Below are 23,702 nucleotides of genomic sequence, written 5' to 3'. Positions count from 1 at the left end.
GTAATTCAATGGCTTGGAAGACTGAGATAGAGGATTGTGAGTTCAAAGCAGCCTCATCAAAAGCAAGGCACAGGAAACACAGCGAGACCCTGTCTCTAAGTAAAATGCAAATTAGGACTGGGGATGTGACTGGGGATGTGACTGGGTTGTGTATATTTGTGTGTTTTCCTGTTCCTCCTTTATTGATTTCTAATTTTGTGCCATTGTGATAGGAAAGACATTTGCATGATTTCATTTTTTCAAACATTATTGATATTCATTTTGTGACCCAACTTAGTATATTCTGGACAATATTTTGTGTGTACTTGAGAATATTTTGTGTTTACTTCTCATTCTGTGAAGAATGTTGTTGGATAAATTTTTATAACTGTCTCTTGTGTCTGATTAATAGTGTTCAGTTCATCTAAGTATTGATCTTCTGCAAGGCTATCCTATCATTTATTGTAAGTGAACTATTGAAATCTCCAAATGTTACATAATTTTTTTTCCTTTCAGTCTGTCAGTGTTTACTTTTCTTTGGGCTTCTTATATTTGGTGCATATATGATCATATTGGTTCTCTATCTTCTTAATACAGTGAACTTTTATCTATATATAATGTGCTTAATCTTCTGTAATTTTTCTTAGTCTATTTCTTTCCACACAAAATAAGGCCACCCTGTTCCATTTTTCTGTACTATTGGAATGTGTTTTTCTATTCTTTTACTTTCAACCTCTTTGTGTGTATGCATGTGTGTGTGAGTGTGTGTGTGTGTGTGTGTGTGTGTGTGTATCTAAACTGAATCTCTTATGGATAGTATATTGATACACCATTTTTTAATCATCCTTCAAATCTTTGCATTTTAACTTTAGACTTGTAAATATTTAAAATTAAAATAATTACTGATAAGCAAGTACTTAGTTCTGCCAATTAGCTATTTGTTTTGTCTCAGATGGCTTTTGTGCTTTGAATCCTCTGATATTTCCTTGTTTTTCAGTTAGGTTTTATGTAGTGTACCATTTTGATTCTCTGCTTTTTTGTGTTTTTTTAGTCATTTTCATTTTGTGTAGTTTTAAAACATTTATCATTTTTCATTGGTTCTGTTTTTTAAATTTCTAACATAGATTTTTTAATTGATTATATTTTTCATTAACAAGGTCATCCATATAAAAATGCTAAGAGGCAATAGAAGTTCATGAGTGGGCTACTGAGAAAATTGTGTATGTGTGTGTGTGTGTGTGTGTGTGTGTGTGTGTGTTTGTAATGTATATCAGCAAATATATGTAGCAAACTTGAAATCTCCAAAGTTTTTAGTGCATTACTATAGACTTAAGGAATATTACAGTATTTTCCTCTATTTTCTGTTCAGTTCAGGAACTTCTTTTCTGACATTAAGTTTAGATTCTGGGTTTAGATAAGAGATTCCCTCAGTTATTGTGATTCTTACTTGAAGTCTAAGTTTCCATCACCGATCTAGAAAATCCATTGAACTCACCAATTTTCTATTAGACTAAGATAGAAAGACTATCACCAGGTTAGTAAATATAAAGCTGCTTGATTTTTTTCTTTTTAATTTTTAATTTTATTTAAAGACAAGTTCTCACTGAGTTGCTTTGTGCCTTGCTTTGCTGAGGCTGCCTTGAAACCATCCTCCTGCCTCAGCCTCACCAGCTGCTGGGATCACAGGCATGCACTACCATGTTTGGCTGAATTTTTGATCTTTAGTGTTGAGGAAGACTTTTCCCTGGCAACTTCTAAGAGAAGTGGAAATATTAACTTACTGGATAAAATTTTCAATCATATTACTACTTCAGACACTACATATAGGGGCTAGGTTACAGATATACATTTGTGAGAGGGAGGCAGAGAGACAAATAGGTGGTACTGGGATATGAATAATAATGGCTCCATCCACCTTAGCCTTGCTGCAGTTGAGATCCCTGAATAGCTCATAAAGATGAGCATGAAGATGCACCTGGTGACTGCATAATAACAGCACTTTGTAGGAACTAAGGAAAACTTGGCATCTGCCAAAGGTCTTGCATATTTAGAAAAGGATGGCTACATTGTGCTTAGGATAGAACATGGAATTCTAGTGACTACAGACTTGGGACTCTTTGAGTCTTTCAGGAACAGTGTCAATTAAAAGAGTCACAAAAGCTTTAGTCGTTTTCTCCAGCTGTACTGACACTAACTCCATTTGTATAGCTTTCATAATGTATACTTTCCTGTGTGTGTATGCAGCTGAGGTTGTCAGATAATGAACGGATGATACATCAAGTGAAGACATCATAGTCCTCTGGATGATTTTGCACATAGTTTTTCTAGAAACACTGAAAATCAGCAAAAGATCACTTTGGGCCCACTCCAGTCATCTTGCTCTTCTAAGACTCCTTGCCAATCAGTCCTTCACTATTTTTCCATTATCTGAATGCTCCATATTTTCTTTGAATTTATACTCTGTTTAATACATTACTATCTTATATGGTGATGATTTATAGACTGTGATTTGGGTGAAGGGAAATCCAACCATACTGATTTTTGTGTTCTTCTCTAACCTGTTCTTTAACCTTTCTCTTTTCTCTGCTTGTTCTTTTCTTCTGTTCTTCTTCTCTTTACTACTCTCTTTCCTCAGGCCTCCATTTAAGTATTTCTTCCAGAAAAATTTCCCTGATCCATGCCCTACTCTATAGTATCCTGCCATTTTACTACTTTCATTCCATTAGCATTCTCATGCTTAGCACTGTGGTAACACTATTCACATTTTATTTCCCTCACTAAGTCCCATAAAGGAAAGTATTATGTCTCACTCACCTGTCCCTAATACATGATACAAGGTAGAAAAAATGGCAGCATGTGCTGATTGAAAGAAGACACACCTACATGAAGAAATCTGGGTCCTAAGTAAAATTTGTCAGTCGCACTAAATTATCTTGTCTCCTGTATCTGATGGAACCAAAGACAAATGCAGCAGTCAAAACTTGGTTAGAATTAGAAGATAAAATTCTTCCTAACAGGTCAAAATGTGCAACTTTAGAAACTTAAGAACTAACCCATAATCAAGATATTCTCAGCACACACCACTGGGGAGAAGGATTGGGAAAAAAGTCACTATGGGAGAAGTCTGCATAGGGCCAGCTTTATAAGGACAAATAATCTGCTCTCTCAGAAAAATGATGATATAGCAAATTGTGCTTAAGATTTATTTATGTCAGGTAGTCTTCTGTGCAAAGATGCAGGTTGTAAGTTTAAATTCTTTTGAAGTACATATAGGTTGAAATCACGGCATCTATACTCAATGCAGATTTTGAAATCTAGCCAACTCAGTGTCCTTTTGTACCAGTTAGGCAACCACTCTGGGCCTCCATTTCTTCATCTACAGAATGCTAAATGAGAGTAGTTTCCTTCTAAGGTTGTTCAGAGGACAGAATAAGGAAACTCTGACAAGTTTGGAACAGCACTTATATGTGATAAGTAGCTTATAAATAGTTGCTGTCACTTACTAAAATTATATCATCTAGTAAAATAAAAAAATGATCTTAGGGACCAGACTCATCTGGGAGAGAGTTGTAAATATGATATGTTCTCCAGTGTCAACCCTGTGGCAGGGCCCTACAGTCCCAGGTAATGTTAAGAAAGGGAGTGTGTATGTGGGAGAAAGTGCCTGTGCTTATTTAAGCATAAAAGGGCATTTTGTAAGTCTGTTTGAGTTAAATATTTTATGTATAAACTGGACTAAACAAATCTGTTCCCTTCTTGAGAAGAGGTACTTGTAACAGTTTATTTTCAAATGTTTGTTTCTTTACAAACTGAATGATTTCTTACTCTGCCTACAAGAAATGTGTGGCTAACAGTTCTCTGTGACACTTTCTGGCACAGTAGAGTTACTGGACCTGTCCGTCTGTGTCTCCATTTTTCTATTATTTTCTCTTGCCTCTTCTCTTTTACATGCACACCAGTATTTCTGTATCAGACACAAATGGAGATGTTTTTGAACTCACCCTTGAAAGTCAGAGCTAGGTCAGCCTGGAAGTGAGATTAGGTAGACCAATAACCTCTGTCACCCAATGTGGTGGTTCACATTCTTCCTTATCAAAAAAGTAGCCTAAAGGAAGAACAATGATTCAGGGTTTTTTCTTCATCATTTCTCCCTTCTCAGTACAGAGCAGTTGATGGAATTTAAGATTCAAATGATCAAGGGACCATTTTTTAAACACTTTCCACTCTCTCAAACTCAACCTCAATAATTATATGTACTTTTTATATATCTGTATTTAAAGTTTTTTGATGTGCCATATTTAAGAGTAGGTAGTAAGATACATTTCCAAAATTGTTTCCATATGGAAAAAGTTAAGTTTGGATTATTCCAAGAAAATGGAATAAAACCAACATACTAACTCTAAACACCTCTCATCACAAAGTATTTATTCCACAAAAATAAAATCACAGTAAAAATGATACATACAAGAAAGTGAATAAAGATTTGCAAGCACAGAAAAGGCATGTACACAGATCAATGTTCAGGTTGTATAGTTCTAAGAAACTTCTGCCATAGTACTTTAACACTGATCAAGCAAACATTAAAAGAAGGTGGGTGTTTGCTGCCCTCTAGAGCCTATTTTGACTAAAGTACTTATTTTAAGAACACTCACAGTATGAGGCAGCACTCTGAGAATTTATTCTCTACTTCTACAGTTGTCCCTGCATAGAGCGTTTTGATCTATCAAAAATTTTATTATCCTACATCTAGTAAGTGAATCTAGAGTGTAGTTATATTATTTTGAGGAAGAAATATACCATGAATAAGATTTCTGTTCATTTGAATAATTCCAATCAGCATTTAATTTTTAAAATATATTACATTTTTAGTTGAAATTCTTGTCCATTGATTTGATTTATTTGTTTCTCTGTAAGAATCTTGTGTTTTGTATGTGTTCTTTTATTCTACAGTATTTTTTTAAAATGTAGTTGTTGATGTATCTCTATTTTATTTATCTATGTGTTGTGCTCATCCCAGTGCCTCACACAGGCTAGGGAAGTGCTTTACTTCCCTACTGAGTTATACACTGAGTTACAACCCCAGCTTTTATCCTACAATTTTTAATGATATTTCTTTTCCTACCAGTTTTGAACCATTAGTTAATTACACCTAGGCCTTGGGGAAATGAAATTGGAATGCCCATCACTGTTCTACCTTCAATGAGTTCAGTGGCCCCAGGCAACTCTCAGCTTCTTCTGCAAACCTGTCCTGATCAAGAAAGAGGTGGAGGAAAGCATTCTCAGAGGTCCCTTCTAGATTCTAGCTCACACATTTCACTTTCAGAATTTGTCATTGCCCTGAACCAGCTCTTTTTATTTTAATAAAGACTTAACATATGAGGGAGTACCAGTAGTGTCTGTTTGTGGATTTTGGAGCCAGTCCCATTACTTTGCAGTTACAGCATACTGGAGTGGTTGAATTTTTTTCCCTATACACCTGTGTCTCCACACAAGAGAGAGAAGTCTGATTCTAATAGAAATTGTAAATTTCTAACTAAACCTAATTTTAGTTTCTAAAAATTCAAGTAATATGTTTTCATAAAGTTCACTTTTTAGCCTTTTCATAATCCCTGCCATAAAATGCCTGGTTTGGATCAGCTACTTAGTTACATTTCAAGTCAGTTTCTGTTACTTTGTAGTTAAAGATTACAGTTAACGTAATCTTCAGTGGGCACTTTCTAGTTCATTGATCTACTTTGGAACATTCCTGCTTCATGTATAGGTTTGGTGCCACTGTAATTGTGCCTCTTGATTTTTTTTTCAGAACAAAAAATGTTTTATCACTGTTTTAAACTATACTACACAAAAGAATCACTTTGTTGTATCTGCAGGTAGTTCCACAGTGATGTGATTCCTGAAGGATGTTTTCCAGGTTTTCTTCAAATGTTACCATCAATTTTGTAAAATATACAGCAGTTTATCATGCCTCAGTTTCCACAAGCAATGCCTTCATTACCTAGTTTGATATTTGTATCATAGTACATTTTTTGGTCCATCAAAAATTGTGGCTATTCTCACAAAAGTGCTACAAAATCACTTCTTTGTTGTTTGAGTTTATCACCAGTGAGCTTTCAAAATCTTAGATTTTTAAATGTTAATTATGATTGCAGATATTTAGAGAAATCCAAATTCTATTGATACAGTAAATATATCAGGTGGGTGTGATTTTTTTCTATAGGAAGAATCAGGGTTAATCTTTTGAAATAATATTCTCAAATATATAGTAGAGCAGTCTGGATGCTGGTGACTATGCATTTCAGATTTTTGTTAGGGAGGAGAAAATATATGAATATATAAGTGACTTCAAAGTTTAAAAATACTCTTCAGAATATTTTCTTTTATGAACATTCATTGTTTAAGTATGTCTTATAAAAATGTTACTTGGATATTACATTTACTTAATTTTAATTGAAAAGAGATTCTAAGGCAATTCTTACACAATTGAAAGCTAAAAGAAAAAAGTGATAGAATATGTTTTCATATTTGGTCAATTATAAAAATAATGAAATTATACTAGAGTATTGTTTGGTACTAATTTTTGTCTTTCAAATATTTTCTCTTAATACTAAAATATATAAATATTCTACATAAAACTGAATGCAAAGGAAGGCACAGCTGGTTATAGTGTGTATACAAGCACAATTCAGCATATGCAGAATTAAAGAGAAAAAAGGTTCAAATCCTTATTAGTTCCACTGAAAACATTAAGAAAATTTCTTCACTGTGAACAGTGCTCAATGCTTAAGAGCTAAGAGTATATAAAAACAAAAACATTAGAATTAACTTAATGCAAAATTGATTTTAATATATACTTGAATATATAAAACAGTTTTTAAAATGCCAACATAAATGTAGACTATCCATATTATGAAAAGTGCAAACCAAATGGACAGAGTGTTTCAAAATGTCCTTCTTTTGAAAAAGGTAATCTACACCAGGGGGAAAACTTGGTCAGTTAATGAGGCTTTAATTTCAGTCAGACTTCATCAGAATATCTGAGAGCTCAAAGAAAACAGTAGTGGAGAAGCAGCTATGTCCATACGTGATTGGCAATGACATGTTACTGTTAAGTAGTGTGGGGAACTGCAAGGGGGCAAGAAAATTAAAATAATTATTACAAATGCCCTGGGAAAAAATGGTGTTTCTTACATTCCAAAAAAGACCACAGTAGTTTGGTTCTCTCATCACCCCTGTGATGGATCAATTGCCAATCCATTTTATAGATTGATTTACAGATGACAATTGCAAGATTACCTACAGCAAAGAAGAATAAAGCCCATAAAATGTACTTAATTGTTCTATATGACAGGCTACTGGAAAAAAGTACATAATTTAGATGTTACTAAAGAATATTCAAATGCAGTTTTAAAAGGTTCTAGGCCATCTAGTAATGCTGATCTGCTTTAAATATTGAGAAAAAAACTAAATCAAACTCTTTATAAATCTGTAATTTCTAATACTACATTTTGGAATTTGTCATCAGTTTTCCAGAAAACTACAAAGATGTTTCTCAGTAAACTAAAAATGCAGATTGTTTTTCTTGAAGTATTTAGAAGAAGTATCTCTTTTAGAGTTGAAAATGTATTTTTAAAATATTTTTTATTGATTATACTTAGTTACACATGAAAACAGAATGGATTTACTTTCATTGTGCACAAATATTTTTTTTTGTTTTCGTTGTCAATGGACCTTCATTTGGTTATATGTGGTGCTGAGAATCGAACCCAGAGCCCCAAACATGCTATTCATGACCTCTACAACTGAGTTGTATACCCCAGCTCCTGAAAAAATATTTTCATTGATAAATACCAAAATTATTAGAAAGATGACTCATAAGGGAAAAAAAACTTACTCTACAGTTAATTTCTCTTTTGTTAGCAACTAAGATGATAAGTAGCAAGATCAAAAGGTATACATTTTAGTGACAAGTGTCAGTTCTGAAGCAAATCCATCATCTGTGCTTCCAACTGAACAAGCTGAAGTAAAGTCCTCATGTTAATACCTGACCATCTGCACCTAGATGTTTTATTGTCTAGGATCATATGTGTCAAAATGATTTCCTATACTGTCTTGTAGCTTAATTCCTATTTAGTCCAGAGTAAGTTTAAATATTAAACTTCAGCAGTAAATATCAAAATACAAAGCCTTGCATCTGTTAGAAGTACAATAATTATCTGTAGAACAAGGAAATATATTTTTGCACTCTTCAGACTATTTCAATAAATTATTTATATCTGTGGTTTCTTGCTTATCAAGGCTTGTCATTTTGATTGATATCTAGGGGCTACAAATGAACAGGCAGTTAAAGATCTGATTACATAAAGGTCACAGCTAATAAGCAGCAACACCTAATTTTAATCTCTGATTGAATTTTTCTGTACTAAATTGCCCAACTTCTTACTTTGGCAGGGGTTATGGACTGTCTTAATTACTGGTTCAATTTATTCAATGGTTATTAGTATATTCAAGGTTTTTTTTTCTTTTTTGGTGCTTTAAAATTTTAATGTTTTCTAAAATGTTGTCTACCTCAACTGTGTTTTTAAATTCTTCACATATACATTATAGTGTTTTATTTATGCTCCTAACCAGTATTCACATTGACTTGGAGTGAGCAATGGAGAAGAGAAGGACTTCAATTTTCATTGTTAGAAATTTTTTAATATTATGTTTGGGGATTTTGTCCATCTTGTTGATATTTTCAATAGAATCCCCTTTCTGGGGCCAGGGTTGTGGCTCAGTGGTAGAGCACTTGCCTAGCGTGTGTGAGGCACTGGGTTTGATTCTTAGCACCACATATAAATAAATGAATAAAATAAAGGTCCATCAACATCTAAATATTATTTTTACAAAATGAATCCCCTTTGGTTTTATTAGTCTTGTCTGTTGTTTTAAAGAGATCACTGACTTCTGCCCCTAACTCTTTATTTGGGTATACTCAATTGTCACAGTTCTCAATAAGCCTGGTTTTAATGGCATGTTTCTCAGTCCTTTTTATTGGCTCTTTTCTACAGTCCCCCAGTTTTTCTTCACATAATAAATATTTAATAGAAATGGTAGTGAGAAAAGTACAAATTATAATGATTATAAGCGATCCTACAGATGGTCCAGAATGTAGCAAATGTTGGGGACATGTGTCTGGCAGAATCCCAAGTAAAGCCGGAGCCCAGTGCTCCAGGTAACATCACATTTGTTTCTGAACTTATTTCCCTCCCATTTCCTGTCCTTCCACATCTAATCTAATTTGAATGGTCAAATCAACCCTGTGGCATCAGAAGGATGTTTGGGATGAGTGGCCTGAGATAACCTGGAGTAACTTTCAGAAACCAAAAGGAATATGCACTTGAGAGAAAGGCAGATCAGTTCCTGACTGAATGCAGTGTGTTGTGTGGGGGAGTATGGAGTGGGAGGGAGAGGAGGGGGATCACAGTCTTTTTACATTGCAGCATAGGCCAGACTTCTGTCTTCGGCCTACTTTTCTCCATAGCCATACCTACACCTGATGACCATTTTCATTTTTAGCATCTGTAGTCAGTGTTTCTTTTCCAAGAGAGCTGCTCTTCTTTGGTGCTCTAAGTCCTTGAGAGTAGTGTTTGGGAATTCAAACTAAATTTTAATCAGGTTCTGCCACTTACTAGTGTGTGATCTTGTGTAACCTGGGCAATATCTTTGTGCCTTAGTTTCCTCAACTTTAAAATAGAACTACTGGTAGCATTAAATGAAATGCTTTGATGAGTGGCCCAGACTGGCACACAGGGAGCCTTCAATTTACATTAGTTATTGTTACTAAAATATTGCCAGTCTCACCGTCAGTCTGTTTGCCTCTTTCTCACTTTCACTACCTGCTTATTTCTCAAACTAAACTCAAGTTCTTCTCAATCTTGCCTCTGAAATGTCTTCAAAATTGATTCCTATGTCCACTCTCCCTTCAGTGTTTGAAGTAGTGTGATAATTTTCTCCTATCTTCCTGTTCCTTCCACTTTCTATTGAGTTCTTCCTTCACATGGATATCACTCTTAACATATTAAGGTGGAACTCTTCAAGGCCCACACCTCCTTTTCAGAATTCATCTATCACCATGTCTCTTCCTTAATATGCTCTTCCTATCCAAATTAGATAGATCTATTAAGTTCTAAAATATGCTTTGCTCTCTATCAAAATCCTGTTCCTTCTCCCAGTTCAACTCAGGCAGCACTTCTTCCACAGAATCTATCCAGTCCCTCAATGCAAAGAACCACTCATTCCCTGTGCACTTTGCTTTCTCTTCTGTTAATTCACATGTTGTATATCTCTTACAGTCCCTTCTTCAGAGCATTGCAGATACTTGATGGCTTAGATTTGTCAAACTAATAATTTCAGCACACAGTCTCAAATGCAAATTTAAACTAACTCCACTGAAATTCAACATGTATCTGTACCTACTCAGTGTATTCACATTTGATACAATCTATTTAAAAGGTTGGAATGGAACAGTCATGTAAGCTCAAAGTGCCAAATTATCCAATGGAAAAAGACATTTCACTTTATTTGTAAATCTGGATCCTTGACATTCAACACTTAGCACAGTGTCTTTGGCATCTCTCTTTATAAAATATACTTCAGTTCAAAAACCTACCTCTTCCAGAATGACAAGTGCTTTTTCTCCTTATTTGGAATTCTTTAATATCTGCTATAATGACTGTAGATGAATGAACAATTAATGTAAATGAATGATTGGAGAACTCCTAAGCTTTGTTAGTAGTCCCACTCAGGTTTCCAGTCTACCTTTGCAAAAATCACAGTAGAAAACCTATCAGCATCACTTAAAATTTGTTGTAGACCAAGTTTATTTTGTTTCCTTTGCCAGTACATTAGTAGCATATGTGAAAGAGGTTTGTTATTTTGAAAGGAGATTACACTCCTAAGTTTAGTGCAGACATAATAATAACCTGAATGGTGAAAATCCATCAATTGCAATGTCTAGATTCAGAAAATCTTCCTCGTATCATGTTTTTTGTTTATCATTTTAAAAATTGCTCTATTCAACTATCCTTTTCATTGGAAGAGTAATAATATTTTAAAAGGTGAATAATTGTTTTCCCTTAGTTTCATGATCCAACCAAAAAAGGAGGGTCCAAGGCCATATAACCCATCAGCCATTGAGACTGGATTGTATTTTTTTGGAGGGGGCTGCATTTTAAATATCACCAAGAAAAAATCCAGGACTCTTTTGTAAAACTACAATTGAAACTCTCAAGCAAGTAGTTTTAAATGTAGTAATAAGGCCAGGTGCATTGAAACAGGGCTATAATCCTAGTAACTCACATCTGAGAGAAGAAGATCATAAGTTCAAGGCCAGTCTCAGCAACTTAACAAGACCCTGTCTCAATAGAATAAGGGCTGAGGATGCAGCTCAGTGGTAGATCACCCCTGGGCCAATCACTCATTTTCTGCAGATTTCTAAATATAAACTAGGAACTACTGGCCTTCATTGGTTAACAAAATATCATCACTGAACCAAGGACATTATTAGGCACTTGAATGAAGTGTTTATGTCAGACCCTATCAAAGACCTAAGAACTCAGCAGTTTTTATTTTAATACAAAATCCAGGTGACTGGATCCTAATTTTCATATCCCCTGGGTACATACTTCCCAACTCCCAGATATCCTGATAATGTGTAGAACAACAGTGGACATGAACAGTAATATTGTTGGGAATACTGGATGAGAAAATTAGCATAATTCCATTCATTCCCTAAACCTTTTCTAGGAGGTCACCAAGCCATATTTCAATCATGTGACAGAATTTCCAATAAGGAGGGAATAGAGAGGCCATTCATTGTTTATAAATACTTGCTGAATTACATAGAAGCTCTGGGTCCTGCCCTCAGGAGGTCACTGTAATCACAAAAGCCCTTTCTGCTCTACTCATTCCCAGATATCTGCTGTTCTAACCTTGAATTTTTCAGAGAGTGAGACCTTTTTTCACCATTTTCCAATAAGACCCTAAACCTCCTTGTGTACATCATACTTCTGGCATAGAGATTGCACTTGGTATGTATAATTTTAACAAAAGATTAGGATGCCCAGGTTAAAACTTTTTTAAAGTAGTAGATTTGCTTATTGCGAATTTACTGCGTTCAGAGTGTCTCAGAGATTTTGATATGTTGTTTTGTTGTTTTCTTTTACCTCTAAGAATTTTTTTTTATTTCTTTCCTAATGTCTTCTGTTATCATTACATCATTCAATAGCCTATTGTTTAGCCTCCAATTGTAGGAGAAGTTTTTGTTTTTTATTTTATCATTCATTTCTAATTGCATTCCATTATGATCTGATGGAACAAAAGATAGTATCCCTATTTTTTTTTTTTTGTATTTACTAATGGCTACTTCATGGTATAGCTTATGGTCTATTTTGCAGAAGAATCCATGAGCTGCCTAGAAGAAAGTGTACTTGCTCCATGATGAATGAAATACTCTATACCTGCCCATTAAGTATGTATCATTAATTATATTATTTAATGCTATAGTTTCTTTGTAATTTTTTGTTCAGAGTTTCTATACATTTGTGAGAGTGGTGTGTTAAAGTCACCCAGTATTATTAGATAGTGGTCTATTTGATTCTTCAAATTGAGAAGGGTTTGTTTGATGTACATGTATGTATCATTGTTTGAGGTGTAAATATTTAAAATTGTTATGACTTGCTGCTTTAGTGTTCCCCTTAGAAGTATGCAATGTCCTTTATTATCCCTTCTGACATAGATTTGAAGTACACATTTTCTGAGACAAGGATGGAGACACGTGCTTTTTACTGAGTCCCTGCTCATGGTTTGTTTTTCTGAATCCTTTCATCTTTAGTTCGTGAATGTCTTTCTCTATGAGATGAGTGTCTTGAAGACCGCATATTGTTGGGTCTTTCTTTTTAATTCAACCTGCCAGTGTCTTTTGATTAATGAGTTTAGGCCATTAACACTCAGAGTTACTCTTTTGATATGATTTGTATTTCTGGTCATTTTTGCTTAATTTTGTTTTTTAACTTGAATTGGTTTCTACTTTAATTGACTATTCCTTTAGGGTTGTTTCTCCATTTGTGGACTTGCATTATTGTTTTTCACATCCCCCTCATGAAATAATTTGCTGAGAATATCTCTACTCCAGGCTTTCTATATGTATGTTCTTTTAGCTTTTGTTTATCAATGAAAGATTTTACTTCATCATCAAATCTGAAGGTTACTTTTGCTGGGTATAAGATTCTTGATTGGCATTCATGTTCCTTAAGAACTTGAAATATATTGTTATAGACCCTTCTTGCTTATTGGGTATGGGTTGAGAAATCTGCTGATATCTGTGTTGGCTTCCCCTTTTATGTAATCTTATGATTTTCTCTCACAAACCTTAAAATCCTAACTTCATTTCTTTAAATTTATTTTTTTATAAACAAATGGGATACATATTGTTTCTAGTTATACATGGACTAACAGCATACCATTTGTGTAATCATACATTTACATAGGGTAATGATGTTTGAATCATTCTGTTATTTTTTCCTTCCCTCCCACCCTGCCCACCCCTCTTTTTCCTCTATACAGTCCCCCCTTCCTCCATTCTTGCCCACTTCCCACTCCCCATTATGTGTCATCATCCACTTATCAGTGAGATCATTCGACCTTTGGATTTTTGAGAGTGGCTTATCTCACTTAGCATGATATTCTCCAATTTCATCCATTTGCCTGCAAATGCCATGATTTTATTATTCTTTATAGCTGAGTAATATTCCATTGCATATATACATACCACAGTTTTTTAATACACTCATCAATTGAAGAACATCGAGGTTGGTTCCACAGTCTGGCTATTGTGCATTGAGCAGCTATGAATATTGATGTGGCTCTATCTCTGTAGTATGCTGATTTTAAATCCTTTGGGTATAGGCCGAGGTGTGGGAGAGCTGGGTCAAATGGTGGGTCCATTCCAAGTTTTCTAAGAAATCTCCACATTGCTTTCCAGAGTGGCTGCAATAATTTGCAGCCTCACCAGCAATGCATGAGTGTACCATTTTCCCCACATCCTCTGCAACACCTATTGTTGCTTTTATTCTTGACAATCACCATTCTAATTGGGGTTAGATGGAAACTTCGTGTAGTTTTCATTTGCATTTCTCTTATTACTAAAGATGGTAAACATTTTTTCATATGTGTCTTGATTGCTTGTAGATCTTCTGTGTAACTTCTGTGCATATCCTAGCCCATTTGTTGATTGGGTTATTTGTATTCTTGGTGTAGAGTTTTTTGAGTTCTTTATATATTCTGGAAATTAGTGCTCTAATTGAAGTATGAGTAGCAAAGATATTCTCCCACTCTGTAGGCTCTCTCTTCGCATTGCTGATAGTTTCCTTTGCTGAGAGAAAGCTATCTAGTTTGAATCTATCTGAGTTATTGATTCTTGATTTTATTTCTTGTGCTATGGGAGTCCTGTTAAGGAAATCTGATCCTAAGTCAACAAATTGAGGATTTGGAACTACTTTTTCTTCTATAAGATGCAGGGTCTCTGGTCTGATTTCAAGGTCCTTGATCCATTGTGAGTTGAGATTTGTGCAGGGTGAGAGAGAGGGGTTTAGTTTCATTCTGTTGCACATGGATTTCCAGTTTTCCCAGCACCATTTGTTGAAGAGGCTATCTTCTCTCCATTGCATATTTTTGGCACCTTTACCTAGTATTAGAAAATTGTACTTATTTGGATTGTGTCCATGTCCTCTATTCTGTACCATTGATTACCTGTCTATTTTGGTGCCAATAAAATGCCATTTTTGCTACTACTTCTTTGAAGTATAGTTCTGGTATTGAAATACCCCCGTTTCATTCTTCCTGCTAAGTATTGCTTTAGCTATTCTGGGTTTCTTATTCTTCCAGATGAATTTCTTGATTGTTTGCTCTATTCCTGTAAGGTACATCATTGGGATTTTAATTGGAATTGCATTGAATCTGTATAGCACTTTTGGTAGTATGGCCAATTTGACAATATTAATTCTGCCTATCCAAGAACATGGGAGATATTTCCATCTTCTAAGGTCTTCCTCAATTTCTTTCTCAATGCTTTGTAGTTTTCATTGTAGAGATCTTTTACCTCTTTGGTTAGACCAATTCCCAAGTATTTTTTTTCTTTTTGAGGCTATTGTAAATGGAGTTGTTTTCCTCATTTTCCCTTTCAGATGTTTCGTTACTTGCATATAAAAATGCTTTAGATTTATGCGTGTTGATTTTATAGCCTGCTATTTTGCTGAATTCATTGATGAGGTCTAGAAGTTTCCTGGAGGAGTTTTTGAATCCTCTAAATATATATTCATGTCATCAGCAAATAGTGAAAGCTGAAGTTCCTCTTTTCTATTTGTATTCCTTTAATTTCTTTGGTATGCCTAATTGCTCTGGCTAGAGTTTCAAGGACAATGTTGAATAGAAATGGTGAAAGAAGACATCCCTGTCTTGTTCTCATTTTTAAAGGGAATGGTTTCAGTTTTTCCCATTAAGAATGATGTTGACCATGGGCTTAGCATAAATAGCCTTTACAATGTTCAGGAATGTTCCTACTATCCCTAATTTTTCTAGTGTTTTGAGCATGAAGGGGTGTTTTATTTTGTCAAACGCTTTTTCTGCATCAATTGAAATAGCCATATGATTCTTATCCTTAAGTCTATTGACATGATGGATTACATTAATTGATTTACAGATGTTAACATATCCTTGCATTCCAGGGATGAACCCCACTTGATCATAGTGCACAATTTTCTTAATATGTTTTATATGGTTTGCCAGTATTTTGTTAAGGATTTTGCATCTATATTCATCAAGGATATCGGTCTAAAATTTTCTTTCCTTGATGTGTCTTTTCCTGGTTTGGGTATGAGGGTGTTATTAGCTTCATAGAATGAGTTTGGTAGGGTACCCCCCTTTTCTATATCCTGGAATTCTCTGAGAAATATTGGAATGAGTTCTTCTTTAAAGGTCTTGTACTACTCAGCTGAGAATCCATCTCATCTGGGCTTTTCTTGGATGGTAAATATTTTTTATTTTATTTTTTTAATTGTAAACAAATGGGATACATGTTGTTTCTCTATTTGTACATGGAGTCAAGACATACCATTTGTGTAATCATAAATTTACATAAGGAAATGTTGTTTGAATCATTCTGTTATTTTTTCACTTCCCCCACTCCTCCCTCCCCTCTTTTCCCTCTATACAGTCCTTCCTTCCTCCATTCTTACCACCCTCCTTATCCCTAACCCTCAACCTAACCCTAAGCCTAATGCTAACATCCATTGTTCCAATTAATCCAATGCTCATTGGATTAATGAGCATTGATCTTGTAACCTGCTACTTTACTGAATTCCCACACCCCATTATATGTCCTCATCCACTTATCAGCAAGATCATTTTACCTTTAGTTTTTTGAGATTGGCTTATCTCACTTAGCATTATATTCTCCAATTTCATCCATTTGCCTGCAAATGCCATAATTTTATCATTCTTTATGGCAGAGTAATATTCCATTGTATATATATGCCACAGTTTCTTTATCCATTAATCAATGAATGACATCTAGGTTGGTTGCACACTCTGGCTATGGTAAATTGAGCAGCAATGAACATTGATGTGGCTGTATCTCTGTAGTATGCTGATTTTAATTCCTTTGGGTATAGGCCAAGGAGTGGGATAGCTGGGTCAAATGGTGGTTCCATTCCAAGCTTTCTGAGGAATCTCCATAGTGCTTTTCAGAGTGGCTGCACCAATTTGCAACCCCACCAGCAATGTATGAGTGTACTTTTTCCCCACATCCTCACCAACACCTATTGATGCTTGTGTTCTTGATAATAGCCATTCTAATTGGGGTGAGATGAAATCTTAGGGTAGTTTTGATTTGCATTTCTCTTATTACTAGAAATGTTCAACATTTTTAATATATCTGTTGATTGCTTGTACATCTTCTTCTGTGAAGTTTCTGTTAATTTCCTTAGTCCATTTTTTGATTGGATTACTTGTATTCTTGGTGTAGAGTTTTTTGAGTTCTTTATATATTCTGGAAATTCACGCTCTATCTGAAGTATGAGTGGCAAAGATATTCTCCCACTCTGTAGGCTCTCTCTTCACATTACTGATAGTTTCCTTTGCTGAGAGAAAGCTTTTTAGTTTGAATCTATCCCAATTTTTGATTCTTGATTTTATTTCTTGTGCTATCGGAGTCCTGTTAAGGAAGTCTGATCCTAAGCCAACAAGTTGAAGATTTGGACCTACTTTTTCTTCTATAAGATGCAGGGTCTCTGGTCTGATTCCGAGGTCCTTGATCCATTTTGAGTTGAGTTTTGTGCAGGGTGAGAGATAGGGGTTTAATTTCATTCTGTTGCATATGGTTTTCCAGTTTTCCCAGCACCATTTGTTGAAGAGGCTATCTTTTCTCCATTGCATATTTTTGGTCCCTTTGCCTAGTATGAGAAAATTGTATTTATTTGGGTTTGTGTCCATGTCCTCTATTCTGTACCATTGATCTACCTGTCTATTTTGGTACCAATACCATGCCGTTTTTGTTACTATTGCTTTGTAGTAGAGTTGAAGATCTGGTATTGCAATACCCCCTGCTTTGCTCTTTCTACTGATGATTGATTTAGCTATTCTAGGTTTTTTATTCTTCCAGATGAATTTCATAATTGCTTGCTCTATTTCTGTAAGGTACATCATTGAGGTTTTAATTGGAATTGCATTGAATCTGTATAGCACTTTTGGTAGTATGGCCATTTTGACAATATTAATTCTGCCTATCCAAGAACATGGGAGATCTTTCCATCTTCTAAGGTTTTCTTTAATTTCTTTCTTTAGTTTCATGTAGTTCTCATTGTAGAGATCTTTCACCTCTTTTGTGAGATTGATTCCCAAGTATTTTATTTTTTTCGAGGCTATTGTGAATGGGGTAGTTTTCCTAACTTCTCTTTATGAAGATTCATCACTTATGTATAAAATTTGCATTGGATTAATGAGCATTGATCTTGTAACCTGCTGCTTTACTGAATTCACTTATGAGTTCTAAAAGTTTTCTGGTGGAATTTCCAGGTTCCTACAAATATATAAACATGTCTTCAGCGAACAGGGATAGTTTGAGTTCTTCTTTTCCAATTCGTATCTCTTTAATTTCTTTGGTTTTTCTAATTGCTCTGGCTAGAGTTTCAAGGACAATGTTGAATAGAAGTGATGAAAGAGGGCATCCCTGCCTTGTTCCAGGTTTTAGGTGGAATGCTTTCAGTTTTTCACCATATAGAATGATATTGGCTATGGGCTTAGCATAGATGGCCTTTACAATGTTAAGGAATGTTCCCACAACCCCAGATTTTTCTAGTGTTTTGAGCATGAAGGGATGCTGTATTTTATTGAATACTTTTTCTACACCTATTGAAATAATCATGTGATTCTTAACTTTAAGTCTGTTGATATGGTGAATGACTTTTATTGATTTCCGGATGTTGAACCAAAAAATATGGAACGCTTCACGAATTTGCGTGTCATCCTTGCGCAGGGGCCATGCTAACCTTCTCTGTATCTTTCCAATTTTAGTAAATGTGCTGCTGAAGCAAGTACGGATGGTAGATTTTTAATGGCTTCTTCTATTTCATTGCTTGATATTGATCTGTTTAAATTGTGTATGTCCTCCTGGTTCAGTTTGGGAGGAGCATATGTCTGTAGAAATTTGTCAATATCTTTGGTCATTTCTATTTTTTTGGAATACAGATTTTCAAAATTGCTTCCCATTATGTTCTGTATCTCAGTGGTGTCTGTTGTGATATTTCCTTTCTCATAAGTTTTTTTATTAATTTGAGTTTTCTGTCTCCTTCTCTTTGTTAGTATGGTAAGTGTTTGTCTATTTTGTTTACTTTTTCAAAGAACCAACTTTTTTATAGTCAATTTTTTGAATTGTTTCTTTTGTTTCAATTTAATTGATTTCAGCTCTGATTTGAATTATTTCCTGTCTTCTACTACTTTTTCTGTTATTCTGTTCTTCTTTTTCTAGGGCTTTGGGCTGTAATGTTAGGTTATTTAGTTGTTGACTTTTCAATCTTTTGTGGAATGCACTCAATGCAATGAATTTTCCTCTTAGTACCACTTTCATAGTGTCCCAGAGTCTTTGATATGTTGTGTCATCATTCTCATTGACCTCTAAGAATTTTTTGAATCTCCTCCCTTATGATTTTGCTATCCATGTTTTATTCAATAGCATATTATTTAGTCTCCAGGTGTTGAAGTAATTTCTGTTTTTTATTTTGTCATTGATTTCTATTCTCAGTCCATTATGATCTGATAGAACACAAGGCAGTATCTCTATATTTTTGCATTTCCTAAGGGCTGCTTTGTGGCATAACATATGGTCTATTTTTGAGAAGATTCCATGTGCTGCTGAGAAGAAAGTGAATCTGCTCGTTGATGGATGGAATATTCTTTATATGTCTATTAAGTCTAGGCTATTGATTGTGTTACTGAGTCCTATGGTTTCTTTGGTTGGTTTTTGTTTTGAAGATCTATCTAGTGGCAACAGTGGTGCATTGAAGTCAACCAGAATTATTGTGTTGTGGTCTATGTGATTTCTGAAATTGAGAAGGATTTTTTTGATGTACAGGGATGCACCTTGTTTGGGGCATAAATAATTACTTTCATTATGTCTTCCTGATTTATGGTTCCCTTAAGCAGTATGAAATGTCCTTCTTTTTCCCTTCTGATTATCTTTAGCTTGAAGTCCACTTTATCTAAGGATGGAAACCCCCACTTTATTACTGAGTCCATGTGCATGGTAGGTTTTTTCCAATCCTTTCACCTTTAGTCTGTGGATGTCTTTTTCTATGAGATGAATCTCTTGAAGGCAGCATATTGTTGAGTCTACCTTTTTAATCCATTCTGCCAGTCTATATCTTTTGATTGATGAGTTTAGGCAATTAACATTCAGGTTTATTATTGAGATATAATTTTTATTCCCAGTTATTTGACTTATTTTTGGTTTTTAAGTTGGCTTGGTTTCTCCTTTGAGTGGTTTTTCTCTAAGATAGTTCCTCCCTTTCCTGATCTACATTGTTGTTTTTCATTTCCTCCTCATGGAATATTTTGTTGAGAACATTGTGTAGTGCAGGCTTTCTATTGGTAAATTCTTTTAACTTTTGTTTATCATGGAAGTATTTTATTTCATCTTCAAATCTGAAGGTTAGTTTTGCTGGGTATAGGATTCTTGTTTGGCAACCATGTTCTTTCAGAGCATGAAATATGTGTTCCAGGCCCTTCTAGCTTTTAGAGTCTGGGTTGAGAAGTCAGCTGCTATCCGTATTGGTTTCCCCCTATATATAAAATAATGTTTTTCTCTCACGGCCTTCACAATCCTATCTTTATTTTGAATGTTAGGCATTTTCATTATACTGTGCCTTGGTGTGGATCTGTTTTGATTTTGTGCATTTGGTGTTCTTTAAGCCTCTTGTATTTGATTTTTCATTTCATTTTTCAGGTTTGGGAAATTTTATGATATTATTTCATTGAATAGGCTGTTCATTCCTTTTTCTGTTATTCTGTTCTTCTTTTTCTAGGGCTTTGAGCTGTAATGTTAGGTTATTTAGTTGTTGACGCCTCCAGCAGGCGTCTCAGGATTGGTTTTACCCCACCTAAATATTGGAGCTATGGCTTTCAGGATTATCAAAGATGGCCACTCTGGTTTTCAAATGTGTTGGCAAATGGGGAGCTGCAGCTCAGGGTGTGGCCGTGGTCAACATGAGATTCTTGAGGCGGGATGCATTTGGTCAGGCAAGGTTCCTGGAGGTCGGGGTTCTTTATGTGGTTGTGGGATCCTGGAGCCTGGTTGCAGTCAGTCTGGGGTACCGGTGATAGGGCACAGTCAGTTTGTCTGAGGGTCCTGGTGGCAGGGAGCAGTCACTTAATGTGAGGACCCCAGAGAAAGGGAGTATCGGTCGGGCTGAGGTGTCCTGGATATGGGGCTCAGTCAGTCCGGCCAGGGTTCCTACAGGGCCTGGCTGTTGTCTCAAAATGGTGGAAGCCACGTGTAATCAAACCTGCAGGTACTGTAACAGTGAACTTCCAGGCAACAGCAGGCAGCTGGTGCTCCACTAGCAGTCGGTGATCAGTTTGCTGACTGTTGTTGGACAATCGGGAGGTGAACCTCATGAGTTGGGTGATGGATAGGTGTAAGGCAGACAATGGACAGGTGAGAGGCAGGCAAATGTTGTATGATAGGTGCTTGACAGTGAGCAATCTATACTCAAAAAGGCGTCGATATGCTGGCAGACTGCAGGTGATCACAGCAGACAAATGGGGTAAACAGCAGGGGATCGATAAGCAGCAAAAACTGCCTTAGCAAGAAACAGATATCTTCTGCTTGAAACCAGAGTTATGGAGCAACAAGGAATGCAGCCTCCCTCTAGTCTGCCATCTTGGATCCCCTAACTTTATTTTGTATGTGAAGTATTTTTATTATAATGTGCTTTGGTGTGGATCTGTTGTACTTTTCTGCACCTGGTGTTCTGTAATCTTCTTGTATTTGATTTTCCATTTTATTCTTCAGGTTTGGAAAATTTTCAAATATTATTTCATTGAAGACATTCATTTCTTTGGTTTGTATCTTTGTGCCTTCCTCAATTCCAACAATCCTTAAATGATCTTTTCATGATGTCCTATGATTCTTGGAGGTTCCATTCATAATCTTTTACCATCTTTCCAGTTTGCTCTACTTTATTTTCAAGATTAAATATTGTGTCTTCATTGTCTGAGATTCTGTCTTCCACAAGATCTAGTCTATTGGTGATGCTATGTATTGAGTTTTTTATTTGGTTTATTGTTTCTTTCATTTAAGTATTTGTTTTTTTTTTCCAGAATCTCAGAATCTCAATCTCTTTATTGAAGTGCTCTTTCCGTCTTATATTTTCTCTTTTAACTCTTTATTGGAATGATCATACATTACCTGAAATTGCTCTCTTATCTTTTTTTTCACGGATCATTTTAATTATGTGGATTCTAAACCCATTTTCTGTGATATCTACTGCCATGCTGTCATTCACTTCCATCCAAAATCTTGCTGCACTGTTTTAGCTGCTTCTCAAAGAAATGCCTAGTTTGTAACAATGCTCCTGTGAAATGATGGCAAGTCACGAGACAACTACATTTTCCAAGTGGAACAGGTTGGCATCTAGCCAGTTGAGATTGAAGGACATGGAGACTCCAGGCTCCTTCAGGAGATGGCACTTGGTTTTTCTCACCAGGGGTTGCTTCTAGGCCTGAGGAGTCTTGGGTCCTAATGAGTATATGCTGTGACATCCTGGCCACTGTGCAGATCCCTGGTGATGTTGCAGAAAGACAGAATGACAGCAGCATGCATCTTGGTGCCCATGGCAACCAGCGAACTTTTGGTCCTGGCCCTTCCTGACTTAGACTGAAGAAAAGCCTGGGCTCAGCTGTGATATTAGGAGGGAAGACCGAGGTAGGCAGCCTCAGGGGTCTGTTATTTGCAAGGGATACAATGCCAACTTGTTCACCCACTGGAAGGGGAGAGAGTGTGTTTGGGGCACAGCATGTCTGACCTGAGTGTTCCAGCTCCTTCCTGGGCAAGTACCCCTGCTGAAAACTGACAGCCCACATTACCCTCCAGGCCTGCTAAGTGATGCCATCCTTGTTCAACCTGCACCAGTCATGCTGGCCATTTGGTGACACCTATTCTGCTATAGCCTGTTGGTTTCCACCAGGTCTAGTGGCCAGGGAAGTCATGGAAGCATGTTCAATCACTTGATCGAGGATCACCCAGCAAGGCACTGGACCCAGTGGCAACTGACCTTGCACACATCTCCTCCAAGCCTGGGCTCACCCACTATATTGCTCAGTCAGGGAAATGGCCTAGGACCCTCACAGACACATGGAGTGATGGATGGTGAGAGTTTCAGGCTGTGGTGACTCCCCTGCAGCTCAGTGAGTTAGGTGATGATTGAGTTGAAAAAGCATAACCGAACTCTTGCAGGGTTCTCCTCCTTTTCTGCAGTGCTCAAGCAAGTGACAGCTCAAACCTGTGATGTTGAACTTCTATTCTAGTTGAAAGTGGGTGCCTCCTGTGCTCCCTATAAAGGAGAGAAGGGATTAAGTCATTTAGCATGTGTGATGGAGGCCAGGAGGAAGCTAGCACACACCACTGCCAAGTCCCACTACATTTGCTACTGCCCTGCAATTAGTTTGCCCCCAGAAAGTTTCTTGGCCCAAATTTCCAAGGAGACTTCAACTTACCTTTAAATGCACATATATCTGGAAAATCTGCCTTGGCATAAGGGTTCATCCTCTTGAAATGACTTCTGCCTCTCAGACACAGGCCCTCTGTGATGATGCCCAGGATCTTTATAGCAGGTCCTGGAGGATGCAGACTACAGGTTAGTGTCATGTCCTTGTGCAAAGGTGCTCATGATGGATGAAGCAAGCACCTGCTAGTGATGTGAGGAGCACATATTTCCAGTGCATAATATCATCTTGACCCATGCCTCATGCTGCAAGATCAGAATTGTACAACATTTCAAATCTTAGTATTGAAGAAATGGAAGCACTGTGGACTTTTCTTTAGGGCATAAACTGCAGAAAGTTGTTGGAAATAAAAGATAAATTCAGTGAACACATACTAAAATTTTTTTCATTGCTAATGGTCTGCAAAA

At 36.1% G+C, this 23,702-nt stretch overlaps 1 non-coding gene and 1 pseudogene across 1 annotated transcript; both read right to left on the bottom strand.

Moving 5' to 3' along the window:
* The window catches only part of LOC124973254 (telomere length and silencing protein 1 homolog), a 51,741-nt pseudogene extending 28,304 nt beyond the window's left edge, over positions 1-23,437 (bottom strand).
* LOC124973259 (U6 spliceosomal RNA) lies at positions 18,506-18,612 on the bottom strand. The gene has a single exon (XR_007106652.1). It is a non-coding gene; the product is annotated as a U6 spliceosomal RNA (small nuclear RNA).
* Positions 23,438-23,702: the final 265 nt, after the last annotated feature.

This window comes from Sciurus carolinensis (assembly GCF_902686445.1).
Source record: "Sciurus carolinensis chromosome 14 unlocalized genomic scaffold, mSciCar1.2 scaffold_114_arrow_ctg1, whole genome shotgun sequence".
NCBI lineage: Eukaryota > Metazoa > Chordata > Mammalia > Rodentia > Sciuridae > Sciurus > Sciurus carolinensis.
Note: the sequence above shows the minus strand (reverse complement) of the source record. Positions and strands in the feature narration are given on the sequence as shown.